General features: G+C 41.8%; 1 protein-coding gene and 9 non-coding genes across 10 annotated transcripts in view; 7 read left to right on the top strand and 3 right to left on the bottom strand.

The window, feature by feature from the left end:
• Window positions 1-14,182, bottom strand: part of wnt5b (wingless-type MMTV integration site family, member 5b) — a 112,928-nt gene that overhangs the window by 86,824 nt on the left and 11,922 nt on the right. The window lies entirely within an intron of this gene.
• Window positions 232-304, top strand: trnak-cuu (transfer RNA lysine (anticodon CUU)). The gene has a single exon. It is a non-coding gene; the product is annotated as a tRNA-Lys (tRNA).
• trnak-cuu (transfer RNA lysine (anticodon CUU)) lies at window positions 3,674-3,746 on the top strand. The gene has a single exon. It is a non-coding gene; the product is annotated as a tRNA-Lys (tRNA).
• On the top strand, window positions 10,648-10,720 carry trnak-cuu (transfer RNA lysine (anticodon CUU)). The gene has a single exon. It is a non-coding gene; the product is annotated as a tRNA-Lys (tRNA).
• Window positions 10,953-11,064, top strand: trnal-caa (transfer RNA leucine (anticodon CAA)). Its single transcript has 2 exons — window positions 10,953-10,990; window positions 11,019-11,064. It is a non-coding gene; the product is annotated as a tRNA-Leu (tRNA).
• Window positions 11,656-11,728, top strand: trnak-cuu (transfer RNA lysine (anticodon CUU)). The gene has a single exon. It is a non-coding gene; the product is annotated as a tRNA-Lys (tRNA).
• trnak-cuu (transfer RNA lysine (anticodon CUU)) lies at window positions 12,267-12,339 on the bottom strand. Its single transcript has one exon. It is a non-coding gene; the product is annotated as a tRNA-Lys (tRNA).
• trnak-cuu (transfer RNA lysine (anticodon CUU)) lies at window positions 12,501-12,573 on the top strand. The gene has a single exon. It is a non-coding gene; the product is annotated as a tRNA-Lys (tRNA).
• Window positions 12,914-13,025, top strand: trnal-caa (transfer RNA leucine (anticodon CAA)). The gene is made up of 2 exons: window positions 12,914-12,951; window positions 12,980-13,025. It is a non-coding gene; the product is annotated as a tRNA-Leu (tRNA).
• trnak-cuu (transfer RNA lysine (anticodon CUU)) lies at window positions 13,926-13,998 on the bottom strand. Its single transcript has one exon. It is a non-coding gene; the product is annotated as a tRNA-Lys (tRNA).

Genomic DNA, 14,182 nt, shown 5'->3' with positions numbered 1-14,182 from the left:
CGACGATGTTTTTACCTTCCCTCACATCATGTTCTGTGATGCTGACCAGGAAAAGGCCATAGCACACAACACAACACAACATAGGATGTGAACATTAGATCAAAGAATGGACACCAGTGACCATCTTATCAGACAATTACACTGTGTCGGTTGAACCTGACAGAACTGAGCTCAGCGCTACCCTCTGAGGTAGAAGTGAGAATGAGTTCTTCCTCTTTGACATGTGCTGTAGCCCGGCTAGCTCAGTCGGTAGAGCATGAGACTCTTAATCTCAGGGTCGTGGGTTCGAGCCCCACGTTGGGCGCAAGAATTTTAAACAATGTTGGCTAAGGTGTGTATATCTGAACACACAATTAAGTTATCAGGTGCTGGGCTACATATAGCCCTGATAAACTACCATAATCACATTACTTGTCTGTGTTCCTGTTCGTTACTGTGACAGCATGAAACTCACATTTGCGCCATGTTAAAAGTGATGCATTAATACTGCAAGGGCTCTTGTTGCATCTTTTATGGAAAAGTGACCAGGGTGGTCATTCAGACAAGAAGCCAACATGTTCAAACTGTTGTGACTCAGCTCTTCAAAGGGTATACATCAGAGTGGAAAATGTCAAGCAAATTGGTCCTAACAACTTCTACCACAGCTTCTGTGGCCACTAAAATGACAGTGATGCAGGTACATTAGGCCCCAACATGAGAAGTTACAGTGGGCTGCTGTTTCAGAAAATAACTGAGCTTTTTTTCAAAACTGAAAATTTATTTGTGAGACTATTTGAACTCTCTGAACTCTGAAACCCTCTGGCATGTTTGAAAGGCATGTCAGAATTACACCAGTTATGAAAGCCAGGAACTGCAAAGACAGACAGATTCCTTAAATGCGAAACTTCTTGACTTTTCCTTGAACTTATGTGTGCTGTACAGTTCTGTCAGGAAAAATAATCAAATCCAAGCTTCAAGGGGACATGAAGCATTCAGTCAAGTTAGCATCATTCACTACACGTATTTCGACTCTCTACTTGGAATATGACAACTGGTGATATTTTATCAGAATCGCGTTATTGTAAAGGTCTAACTAAGAAAAAAATTCTGCACTCCTCGACATACCTGACAAGCCATGACTACCTCAGTTGTGCCCAACAGTGGTGGAATTTTGGCATTAGAACTTTCCTGCACAAAAGACCTTTAGAGTTCTCTCCACTTCTAGTCATGGTTGTGATGTTGTAATGGATGTGCAGGACTTTATATTGCAGTGAGAATGAGTTCACAAAGTGTAAAAATGTTTTGTAGCTAGACACAGACAAGCACCACACTGTCAGGACTACAGAACGGTTTTGTGTTCATAGGATTTAAAGACGAGAAGAAAAACACAGAATAATGCCGGCCTCCTCCTCAGCCTTGAAATGTACCACACTCTAAACGTATTCACACGCAGATGCAAATGCACAGATATAGATTTCCAAGGTCGCATTTCAGACATTGAGTATGTATCTTATACAAGCCCTCTACTTTCTCTCTGCGCTCCGCTGCTCTCCTCTTCCTCCTCTTCTGCATTCCTCTCTCCTCCTCCTCCTCCTCCCTCCATCTCCTGCCACTGTCTTTCACACACACACACACACACACACACACACACACACACACACACACACCCTCTCCTCCAGAGACATGTCCGTTGCTCTGACCTCTCTCTCCTGGGAGAGCTGGCTGTCTGCCCAGCTCTCTTTTCTCTCTCTGCTTCACACATTCTACTTTCGCTCTGTATCTTTCTTCTTCTTCTTCTTCTTCTCTCTGTATCTCTCCATCTATTGATCTATCTATTTTTCTAATCTCCTTTTGTCTCCCCCCCTCTCTTATCCTCTCCTCTGTTGCATGTCTCCCCTGCTCTTGCATCCTCTTATCTCTTCATCCTCTCTCAACGCCATTCCTCCTCTACCCCTCTCTTCACCCTCTCCTCCTGTTAACCCTTTTCCTTCCCTCTCCTCTCCTCCCCCCTCTTATTCTCCTTCCCTCCTTTATTATTCCTTTCTAGGCTTCCATGGTGCAGGCGAGGCTGCGGGGCTCTGCCTGGGGCTCCTTGCCCGACTCATGCTGCCTCTCTTTGGGCAGGGTGCCCACAGAGGGCTGGGCAGGGCTGGAGGAGAGCTGGAGGGGTGTGTGTTCGTCTGTCTGTATCCAGCGATGGGGGAGAGGGGGTGAGGTGGGGGTGAGAAAGTGGAGAAGGAAGGGAAGAGATTAGGAAAGGAGGAGGGGAGCTGTTGACAGAGAAAGAAGAGGCAGTGATAGAGAAAGACGAACGGCTTTTTGATGAGTCACACTTTGCTAGCTCCAGTGTTGCTGTGGCTAAAACAGCATTCGTGTTCATGTGGATAACAGCAGTAGAAGGCTTGTTTCTGTGCATTTTTTTAAAGAAATTACAATAAAATTGTAATTTGCCATTTCCCTAAAGGGTCAATCCACTTTCTGATCTTACATTTGTACCTTTGATCACTGTGGAAATCAATTCATCGACAGACTGAGTTCTTCATTAATTGATTTAGTGCTTTGCCTTTCGTCAAACAGCAAAAATAGCTCAAAAATAACTTTTACAAGCTCCCAGAGTCAATGATGAAACTGTCATTTATCCAACTGTAGGTCCTAAAACCCAAAGACGAGACATGAAATCTCATAACAAACTAAGAAAAACAGAAAGTATCCACATTCAGCGAGCACAACAGAGCAAATAGAACTAAGTCTTGATAAATGAGGAGATCTGATATTGTTCAACTTGACCTGACAAACTGGCTTTAAATTGTAAAAACTGCACTTTTACAGGTAAATAATGAGCTGGATTATGAAATTATTTGGAGATATTTTAGAAATGACACACACACACTATACAGCACTACAAGCTTATAGCAACATTGTGCATATTTTTCAAATGCAACTGAATTTAAAGGAAGACAACATGCCCACCAATCAACCCCGACATTAAAACCACCCGTCTTCCATTGTGTAGGTCCCCTTTGTGCAGCCAAAACCACTCTGACCAGTCAGACCATAGAAGACAGGACCACTGGGGGCGTCCTGCGGTGTCTGGCACTGGGACTTTGGCACTGCATCATTTGGATCCTGTGGTTTGTGGGTGGGGTCTCTGTGTATGGGGCTTGTTCTGGCTGACGCTCGATCAGATCGGGATCTTTGTCAAAGTAACTTCCACATGAACGCCAAGGCTTCCCAGCAAAGCACGGCATTGTAACAAGGTGATCAATTCTCTTCTCCTGTCAGTGGTTTTATTGTTCCGGCTGATCAGCGTATAGTAGTGTTCTAAGTTCAGCTATTCTAGGGTCTTCTGTGACATTCAGTAGAAGGCAACTGGACCTCTGTTTTTGATTCTTAAAGACAGGATAAAGGATTAAGAATCAATCTTTCTACATGGCTACCAAGCTACTCTCATGAAATAGGTGCATCCTGGCGACGGAGAAATATTAAATATTGTTTACTCTGCTCCTGTCCTGTATCTAATAGGCTACATTATTATTTGTTCCAAAAAACATGATTTTGAAATCCATATAAAAAACATCAAAGGTTAAAACTGTTGACCTGCTGACCCATCGTGCCATGCCAATGACAGAAAACGTATCAGGAGTTTGTTTTTTTTATGTTGTTTTTTCTTAAGCATTATTTATACACAGAAGTAGCCCGGCTAGCTCAGTCGGTAGAGCATGAGACTCTTAATCTCAGGGTCGTGGGTTCGAGCCCCACGTTGGGCGCAAGGCTTTTAAGCAAGGTAAAGATAAATGAACACAAAGTTAAGTTCTCAGCAGCTGAGCTAGTAATAATACTGCTGTTTGGTGCCAATTTGAGCGTTGACAACAGTGGTGACGTATTCTAATAGTTAAAACTGTTACATGGTTTAAGGCCACGTTTACACATAGCCCATGGGTATTTACAAAATCGGATCTGCGTTTTCAAAACTAACGTTCACACCAGATCGTTTTGAGAAAAATCTTTGTTTACACAAACCCGCATAAACACGTGTTTAAGAGCTGCTATGAGCATGCCAAACCTAAAGGGGGCAGTATAACGAGAAGCATAAAGGCATGCTAGCCAATCAGAATCCTGGAAAAATGGCACGACTTACTTCCTGTTTCTTCAACGATAATGGTGCGATGGTCATTTGTTTGGACCGAAAAAGTGGAGCGTTTGCACAAATATAAAAAAAAGCACTGATTTAACAGCATCCATTTCTATCATAGTAGCCAAACTGTAAACATATGACGCTGATGACGCTTTTGTTGCATAAAACTCCGTCTCCTCCAGTCTACATGTAAGCGTAAAGATGGAGTTTTTCCAAATCTCCACTGTGGCAGAAGTTTTCAGATGTGATCATTTTCGGTTCCTTGTAGCTTCGTTTACATGTAAACCAAAGGCCCAAATGCATTGAAATATCAGCGTTTTTGCGATGTGTAAACAGGGCCTAAGTCTCCTCTAGGACATTGTCCAGTGCTGCTTTAGGAAATAACAGAAAAAAAACAAAAACTATTTTGTCGTGTTTTTCATGTCAGAAAAAAATAACACATTTTATCATGTTTTCTTTAAGACATTTCACTTCTAATCCAAGCAGCTTCTTCACTTACTCACTGACTAATGCTTACTTGCAGACATATACTGTCGCCCAGGATTTGATTGATAATGGCCCATTAATCTTCTACAAGACTCACGTGGCTTGAGGTGTGAATGGTTGTGAATCTGCCAGGTGATGGGGTGTTAATGCTAAGAGAAGTCAAGACTGTGTTATAACTACCTGAGAAGTGGTGTCATTGACCCCCTCAGCTGTTTAGAGATGTGGCTGCTCCAGTTTTAATATAGACGGCTTCCTTCACTCCTCTCATGAACCATCTGTCCAGAATATGAACGCTGCTGTCCTCAAAGGGGTCATTCACATGCAGGTGGACTGCTGAGTCTTGTCCTGAGGAGCTGGATCTTCTGTCTTGTGCCATGTGCTTGTGTCAAAAGCACACAACAGAAGTCATCCCTCACGGGCAGTTTCACAACAATTCATCGCTCGAATCATAAGAGTCTTGGATCATTGTTGGGCCACGGGAATCTCTTCAGGAGCCTCTTAACTGAGAGATTAAAGTCCAGTTGCTTTCTACTGAAACACTCTGGATTACTATGACCTGGATGACTGAGGATCTACAGACGGTCCAGGGTTTGCATGATATGAAACATGAAGAAGATGGAGAGTAGAAATGACCAGTTTCTAATCAAATTAAGAAACAAGGCAAATGTTGAAATGAAGAAAGCTAGAAGGACTTGCACAGGAAAGTTATGAGCATAGGAAATTAAACGGACAGATGTTTCTTTTAATTCTTCCACCGTGGATCCAACCCTCTGTGTTTAATAAGCAACTAAACCTGCTCTAGTTTCAAGTAAAACAACTTGGTGACATTTCCAAACCACGCACTGAAAACTGCACAGTTTTTTGTAAAATCCCCCCCCCCTCTCTCTCTCTCTCTCTCTTTTCTTGCCAGCGTGACTCCCATGCTGCTCTTATTGGTTTAATAATGTTGAGTCACTGTGTGTATATTATAATTGCTCAGAGACTGCAGATGAAAATTAGTTTGAAACAAAGTGTAGTACAATACATCAAATGAAAGTTCTGTTTAACGGCATGTTGTTTTTTTTTTTAAATGCCAAAATGACACTGTTGTTTAAGCTACAGACTGTAAAAACACAGAGGATTGACAGATTTTGAACTACTTATCTGGGTGTGGCATTCCATGGGAAATATTGACCAAATCTAAGGATGAAATCACTTTATTCTTTATGTCTAATTTAAAAATTTGCCAAAAAAAAAACACTTCTTAGCACAAAAAAGTGACTCAACTGTGACCAACAGTCAGGGACTTCTCAGCTGAACTGTAGGCAGTGTTGACACGGAGAAGATAAGTGACAAGCAAAGAAGCAAATTAAAAATGTTAGTTGTAGACTATTTGTAGTATGTAGAGCTTTAGTTTTCCCTCCCAGTTTTAGTAACACTTGTATTAATGCATGTGGTCGATTACACATTTTGTTTTTCCACTTCCCTTTTTAAAAAACATCATTTTTGGCACTATAACTTTGTTACACTGAATAACAGACATTTTTACATTTCCTCTGCTTCACACGATGGTTGTGCTGTTTCCATAAAAGTACAAGCCTTTATAAAGCAGTGAAAAATGAGCCCACAGTGAGTAGAAACATGACAGGAGCAAATTATGCTGTGGGGTTCATAGGGTTCATTTGAACAGTATCCTTCACAGATAAGATAAAATTTAAAAATCTACATACTTTGTGTTAAATGTGGCCAGATAAATATAATCTATAAACACTAAGAGAGTAACCACATACAGTATGATCAGTGCCTGGTTCAAAAAGTCTGCCTGTCAACTGTGAAAAATGTCAGCAACTAACCTAACTAAAATAGCTATATTGATCAAATTAAAACTCAAATGATCTGAAATCTGACTGCTCCTATATCTTACCATGTCTGTATGTGCGATTATCCTGCGAGTGGTTCTAATAGCAGGTGCCCAGAGAGACTGAATGACAGAGAGAGCATCAGCACACCTGTACCTCGCTGCATGCAGAGAACAACAATTCCCCTGCTGGTCACTAATGGTATGGCCCTGCTGGAGTGGAAGCAAATGGCCTGGACCCAACCATGCATGATGGGAGGGGAGGGGAGGGGAGGGGAGGGGTGAGTGGTTAGATGTAGAGAGAAAGAGAGAGGGAAATAAAGTTACAGAGAAAGGATAGAAGAATGGTCTGCACTCATGTATCCAAAGTGTGTTTCTCATTCACCCATTCACACACATTCATACACCAATGGTGACAGAGCTGCCATGCAAGGTGCTGCCTGCTATTGGGAGCAACTTCAGGTTCAGTGTCTTGCCCAAGGACACTTTGACTGTGGTGGGGATTGAACTGCCACCTGAGTCACAGCCGCCCTATTAGAAGAAGGCCAGCTTGTGAATTTAATTAAATGAAAGTAGAGGAAAGTCTCTGCAGGAGAAAGGAAGATCGAGAGGAGAGGGAGAATTCACACCAGTGTTTAAAATGTCGCCTTTAACTGCTATCTCTTGATTTATCTCCTCACTCTCCCACACTAACATTCCTCTCGCCTTCACTTTCCCTTCCCCTGCTTACTTCTGTTCTTCTGTCTCCCCCGTCTCCCCCTCTGGACTCTCACCCCCGGCCTTCATTACCGCTCCTCTGTCCAGTGTGGCAGTAATGAGCTCCAGTGATGCAGTGCCCTCTGTCTGCGCTCGCCGTTAATGCAGCACCTCTTTTTCAAACTTCAACCTCTTCTTTTGACAACTAACATTTAAATTAAGCATTTACTTGGTGAAAAAAACCGACAGAAAAAAGGTAAAAGACAGGGGTGTAGAAAATTTCAGCGTGAATATGTATTAATATCTTTAATTCTGCACATAAATGAGGTTAAATCATGTCATATATACGTCATGGTTTATGTCTGGTGAAGGAAAATATTCATTATAAAGAGATAATTGACAAGTAGCACCATAAAAATGCCAAAAATTAAGATATACTTCATGCTAGCGCTAAAGACGACATATTTCAACGATGTAATATGCCATAAATAATCATTTACTCCAGCTGAAGCACCAATTAAAGCTGTTCAGAAAGAGGTGACCTCATATAAGAGCATATTTTCAGATGATGTCCTGCTGTCACCATCACGTGTTCCGGTGTTTCACATAAACACAAACGTCCTTGATGCCAACAGGACAGATCCCTGTGCATTTATTGAATGTAATGAAAAATACAATTCTGATCTCCATTCAGGCGGCGTGTGCGATTGACAGATGATGCAGCCGGCGCGGCGGCAGCAGACGCTGATGTGAAATATATGCTGCTGCGTGTGTTAAAATATGCAGGATGAATTTCAGGAGCTATGCTGCTACAGCGCTAAGTGTTTTAACCCCTTTTCATCCAAAGATCAGCAGAGTGGGGAAGCTTTCTGAGCAGCTGCACGATCTCTTAAGGCTCTTCCATCTTCCCTTGATGGAAATTCAACCACTTTTTGTTGTCAAATATCCTCCTTAGGTTAAAGTACTGTTACTCTGTAATTTAGGAATGCTCTCCGAAGCAGTGACCACATCAAAGCTTTCCATGAGATTGCTTTATCTCTAATTAATTTAAAGCTTAATGCGCGCATATATTCTTCCCTAAAGTAGTTGAGTATATTGTATATGTGTATATTGAGTATATATATATATATATATTGTGTATTGATAAAATAACCTGATTAAACAGACAGTTTCTTCATTTTAGGATTGTGCAGTGACAATTTATTTAATTAACTGCAGCCCATCGTCAGTGTTCAGTGCACAGTATAAAGTAGCCCGGAGTCATAAAACCACAAAGGAACTGGACAAACAGAGGTGAAACAAGCTCCTCGTTATCCAAAAAGCTCATTTGGCAAAGAGTCAGTGTCCTCTTTTATCGCAATGCAGTGCTCTGCTCCTGTCTGTCCAGGCTACGGGCAACCTCAGCCACCATCTAACTAATAAATCACTTCAGCCAATCGCTGATGGATGTGTTTTGAAAAGCAAAAAAAAATCCCCAAACGTACGTGTATGTGTGTGTGTGTAAATCAATGTTGTCTGCCGCCTTTTTTTTTTTTTTTTCTAATGTTTTGTCGATGCCACTTCTGCTCACACTCTGCAGGCGAGAGTGTGATAGACGGAAGAGAGGATGATCAGAGGAGAGAAAGTGGGGAAAAGAAAATAGAGGAATTCTGAGAAGGTGAAAAGCATCCAAGAGGTAAAAACAACACGGATTGACAACAGAATGAGAGCCGGAGTGTGGCTGGTTTGCCATCAGAAACAAGATAGGGGGAATAAATTTTAATTTGATCCCCTCTCTCTCCCTCTTCCCCCTCAGTGTGTGCTGACAGATTTGGTATTGCTTCAGTTCGGAGATTGGCTACAGAAAAACACACTCAGTAATTATCTAGAAAGAGCACCTGGGTACTGGGAATCTCATTATATTAAAACCAGTCCTCCAACACACACACACACACACAAAGCAGAGGAAAAGACGAGTCAAGCAACAAAAAAAAAATAAAAGGAAGATTTTTTGCTAGAAGAGGGGAAGCAAAAAGACAAGATGAAAAATCACAAGAATTCAAAAACACCTAGAGAGAATGAGACGCCTTTCTAGTTGCAAAATGTGTTTGCTCAAAACTCACTGTTGCACGGCTTTTGTGGATCATAGGGAGACGTTATATGATGTGGTATGACTCACAAACAAGTCAAACTCGGGGATGGTGAAAGGATAATTTGAATTCATCTGTTGCTATCTCTCTATCTGACTTTCTTTATTCCGAGCAGTTTGTTTCAAAGAGCTGCGTTTCTGAAATTCAGCAAAGCGCAAAGACAACAGCCGCGACTGCAAAGTGATCAAAAACCATGAGGCGTAAAACACAGAGCCACAAATATAAAGTGAGATAAAGCCGAGTGTTCCGGCTGAATTTACTGCCTCGTCTCTCTCCTCGATTTCTTTGATCTGTTGTAGTAACACAAGTTGGCCAGTAAGAGGCAGCGTTTCCTCTCATCTGACGGACTAAATGTCTCATTAGCTTCACTCTTTCTTTCTCCTCATCTGGACTTCCCTCTCTATCATCTGTCTCCACCTCAGGCTTTCAAACACACTGCTCAAAATCACCCGTTTTGCCAAACTGCTTCGCCTCTGCTCGCTCTCTGCAGTCTGTTGGGTTTATTTGTGTTTGTGTGCAAAGGAACACCCTGCTGATTTGACCAGAATCGTTCGTCTCTGTGTTTTGACTGGCTGACAGCAACAGGGCGGGATGATTTACAGTAGGTCAACGCAAAGGCAGGTCATCGGACGCACAGTTGGGCCATCTGAGGTCATGTGGCAGGACGTATTACAGCCTTATTAACACACTAATGACTACAGTTGGTGCTACAGAACTCAGGGGATATCAAACTCCTGTTCATAGATAAAATATCACACGTACAGCAAATGCACTCCTTTCTGTTTATAGGTGACTTCATGTCTGAATGAGCATCCATTGACAACCCGGACCCAGTGACTTCTCACCTTCAACGTGGCACAACGTCACATTCATGGATAAACATGCACAAGACCACAACGTACTCCCAGTTGTAAGAAGGCTTTTTCCACATACTGGCCCAAAAGCATCACAGAAAATGCAAAACACAGCCTTTTGTCTTCAGCTAAGGTAGTAAGTCTAACAGTTTGCAAGGTGGTTGTGTTCAGCTTGTGCAGTTTTTTAAAAACAAGGCTGCCAAATAGTTTTATAGACATGGCGCAGATATAGTTGATCAAACTTTACAGATAAAGGTGAAAACCTGGCAACATGATAAATGGATGTCCTCGTATTGAAGTCAACTTAAAATGTTTCTATCAAACCGCGTAACAAAGTGAAAAAGTTCAGTCTGTATATTTTAGTGCAACATGGACACGGTGGATGTTTTATGAGCACGGACCAGCTAAAGCAACTCTGTCTCTCTTTAGAGTGGTCGTTCTTTGTTAACATCCATCCACACTAAAAACATTGAACACTGTTGACCTAGGAAATTAATCAGTAGGAACTTTTAGATTTTCTGAAGAGTAGTAGCCCGGCTAGCTCAGTCGGTAGAGCATGAGACTCTTAATCTCAGGGTCGTGGGTTCGAGCCCCACGTTGGGCGCAGGACTTTTAAACAGTGTTGGAGGCCTTTAGTGATGAAGAAATGTTAATTCAGACAACAGAATACTGCTCTTTGATGTCAATGTGTACTAGTGATGCTACATCATGATGCTTCTGTGTTTAAATCTTATCAGTGCAATGATTATGAGTATACACAAATATGTAGTTTGAATGTGGCAGATATCGTGTTTTTGATGTCCAGACTGGTGTTGATGAACTCTACTTTGTCACTTGTCAGGATGGCCGAGTGGTCTAAGGCGCCAGACTCAAGGATGGACTCCTTCCAGAGTAAGTGGGACTTCTGGTCTCCAAATGGAGGCGTGGGTTCAAATCCCACTTCTGACAAGAGCTTTTGGTTTAAATGCACTAAAACAAACTGTATATTTCCTGCTGTTTGTCAAATATAACTGTCATACAGAGTGAGCAGGAATGCTTTAATTACCACCTCTAGCTCAATGCTCAGGTGTGTTTTATTCAGCTGGAACAAAAGAAGACTGACATCTTCAATGTGAGTTCATGGATACATCGATCTTAAACTGTGTAATTCAACTGAATTTTGACAGCATTATCGACATACACTAGCCAAAAAAACAGGAAGTCGCTTTGGAAAGTAGTTTTCTGAGCTACAGCTGTGTCTTTAGTTGTCAGGATGGCCGAGCGGTCGAAGGCACCACACTCAAGGATGGACTCCTTCCAAAGCAATAAAGGTGCAGAGGGGAAAAATTTGGCCAAATGCATTATTCAACACAAATTCATTTGTACATGAGAAGCATTACAAATGTTTTGGGTTTTTTTTTTTAAATCACAGTAACAATCTATGGTGTCATATGGGCAAAGAATGTCTGCAATCAGGAAACCTTTTTATTTTTTTCCAACAACATATTTCTGTATTTCTGTATTTTTTTGAGAACATGTTTTTTGTGTGAGCATTGTGTAGCCCGGCTAGCTCAGTCGGTAGAGCATGAGACTCTTAATCTCAGGGTCGTGGGTTCGAGCCCCACGTTGGGCGCAGGACTTTTAAACAAGAAGAAATGTTAATTCAGACAATAGAATACTGCCCTTTGATGCCAATATGAACTAGCAGTGCGACATCATGATGCTTCTGTGTTTAAATCTTCTGTAAGCCGTACAGGGTTTGCACAGTAATTCCACTTGTCATAAGTTCTATAGTTCTCTATCTATGACTATTGAAACATGTGGCCATGCAGCTTTGTCAGCTCAGTGATGATGAGTATACACAAATATATTATGTGAATGTGGCAGATACGCCTGCATCATGTTTCATGTCCAGACAGCGTGGATGAACTCTACTTAGTCACTTGTCAGGATGGCCGAGTGGTCTAAGGCGCCAGACTCAAGGATGAACTCCTTCCTGACCATATGGGACTTCTGGTCTCCAAATCCCACTTCTGACAAACATTTTCAGACTCCATACTCGCTGTTCAATGAAACTCTATGAGTAAAACTCCACAGGATGACTCTCTTAATAGTCATCAGACCTGGAAGCTTCACCATGCAGCCAAGTTCAACACAATGTAAAAGCTCTGCGCCCAACGTGGGGCTCGAACCCACGACCCTGAGATTAAGAGTCTCATGCTCTACCGACTGAGCTAGCCGGGCTGACGGTACTGCTGGTTTCAGCTACGCGAGTGGACGCTTCATGAGCTGTCATGTATGTCACATAATTATAACAGGTCGCAGCGTTGTTATCATTATTGTCACTTATTCGTAATAAATGTTTTTTTTTTTTTTTTTAAAGACACTTTCCCCGCAATTGTGTCGCCCGGCTAGCTCAGTCGGTAGAGCATGAGACTCTTAATCTCAGGGTCGTGGGTTCGAGCCCCACGTTGGGCGCAGGACTTTTAACAGTGCTGGAGAAGAGTAGTGATGAAGAAATCTTAATTCAGACAATAGAATACTGCTCTTTGATGACAACATGAAATAGTAATGCTGAATCCCAATATGTCTGTGTTTAAATCTTCTATAAGCGCTACAGGGTTTGCACAGTCATTCCACTTGTCTTTAGTTCTATAGTAAGTATCAATGATGATCGAAACATGTGGCCATGTAGCTTTTTCAGCATGATAATGATAAGGATCATGGTTGATGGCAACCGTAAAACAAATGTATTGTATGAATCTGGCAGATACACCTGGACAAGTGTATCGCCTTGATGGAACATGCTTTCCCACTTGTCAGGATGGCCGAGTGGTCTAAGGCGCCAGACTCAAGGATGGATTCCTTCCAGAGCAAATGGGACTTCTGGTCTCCAAATGGAGGCGTGGGTTCAAATCCCACTTCTGACAACAGTTTTCTTTTTAAATACTATTTGTTTGATGAAATAAATTGAGAAAAAAAATGACAATAACAATCTACACTGTCAAATGAGCCACTATTACTAACTGATGCCTGCAATCAGGAACCTTTTTTCCACAACATATTTGTTTCACTGGTGTAGCCCGGCTAGCTCAGTTGGTAGCATTGATGACAGTGTTCAAACACCATCTTTGTGCTGGGAAAGTGAAGTGTAGCTGCAAAAGACCCCCTCAGACAGCAGCTAAACATTTCTGCTCCATGTCTGGATGAGCATCCTGGTAACTTTCCCGTAAGGTCTTCAATGCAGCGAAAACAAAGTTTCAGGTCAGATTAATAAGATCCACCAAGAATGAATGTAATCCCTTGAGTTTAGTTTGTTGCCACAGCTGTTTGTAAGAGTTTTTCCTCTGAGTTTATTAAATGCCTGCAGCATCACACAGCAACATCTCCAATATGAACATCTCCAAAGCAACAGCATAATTTGTTATTATGAATTATGCCCAACATGGAGTAAGGATCGATCAGGAACCATCGTGAGCTGTTGAAAAGTCTTACTGTGTACTTTTTTTTCCTCACTTCACACAGATGAGCTGTCGCACACAGTCACAATTTAGAAGCTACAGTTACGTAGCTGATTTCGATTTAATCTTTTGTTCGTCAGTGAATTATTTCATTCAGCATGATCCTAAAACTGTGTTCAAATCTCATAACTTGTTTTCTAACTTTCATCTGCTACCTAATCAAACCATTGAGAACTAAGTCCAGGTTCTCTTTAACTTTGTTCATACCAATGACCTACATGACTGATAATCTTTACAGAAACTGTAGTTCATGCATGCAAGCTCTACTGAAGCACACCCATATTCCCATCCATCGACTTAAAACTCTTGCGCCCAACGTGGGGCTCGAACCCACGACCCTGAGATTAAGAGTCTCATGCTCTACCGACTGAGCTAGCCGGGCGACACAATTGCTAGGAAAGTGAAAAAAAAGTGGAAAAAAAAAAACTTATTAGAAATAAGTGATAATCACGAAAACAACGCTACAACCTGTCACAATTACGTGCCATACATGCTAGCTCATGACGCTCCACTCACGTAGCTGAAACCAGCAGTACTGTTGGCCTGGCTAGCTCAGTCGGTAGAGC

This window comes from Stegastes partitus, unplaced genomic scaffold (genome assembly GCF_000690725.1).
Source record: "Stegastes partitus isolate 25-593 unplaced genomic scaffold, Stegastes_partitus-1.0.2 Scaffold1135, whole genome shotgun sequence".
Classification (NCBI taxonomy): domain Eukaryota; kingdom Metazoa; phylum Chordata; class Actinopteri; family Pomacentridae; genus Stegastes; species Stegastes partitus.
Note: the sequence above shows the minus strand (reverse complement) of the source record. Positions and strands in the feature narration are given on the sequence as shown.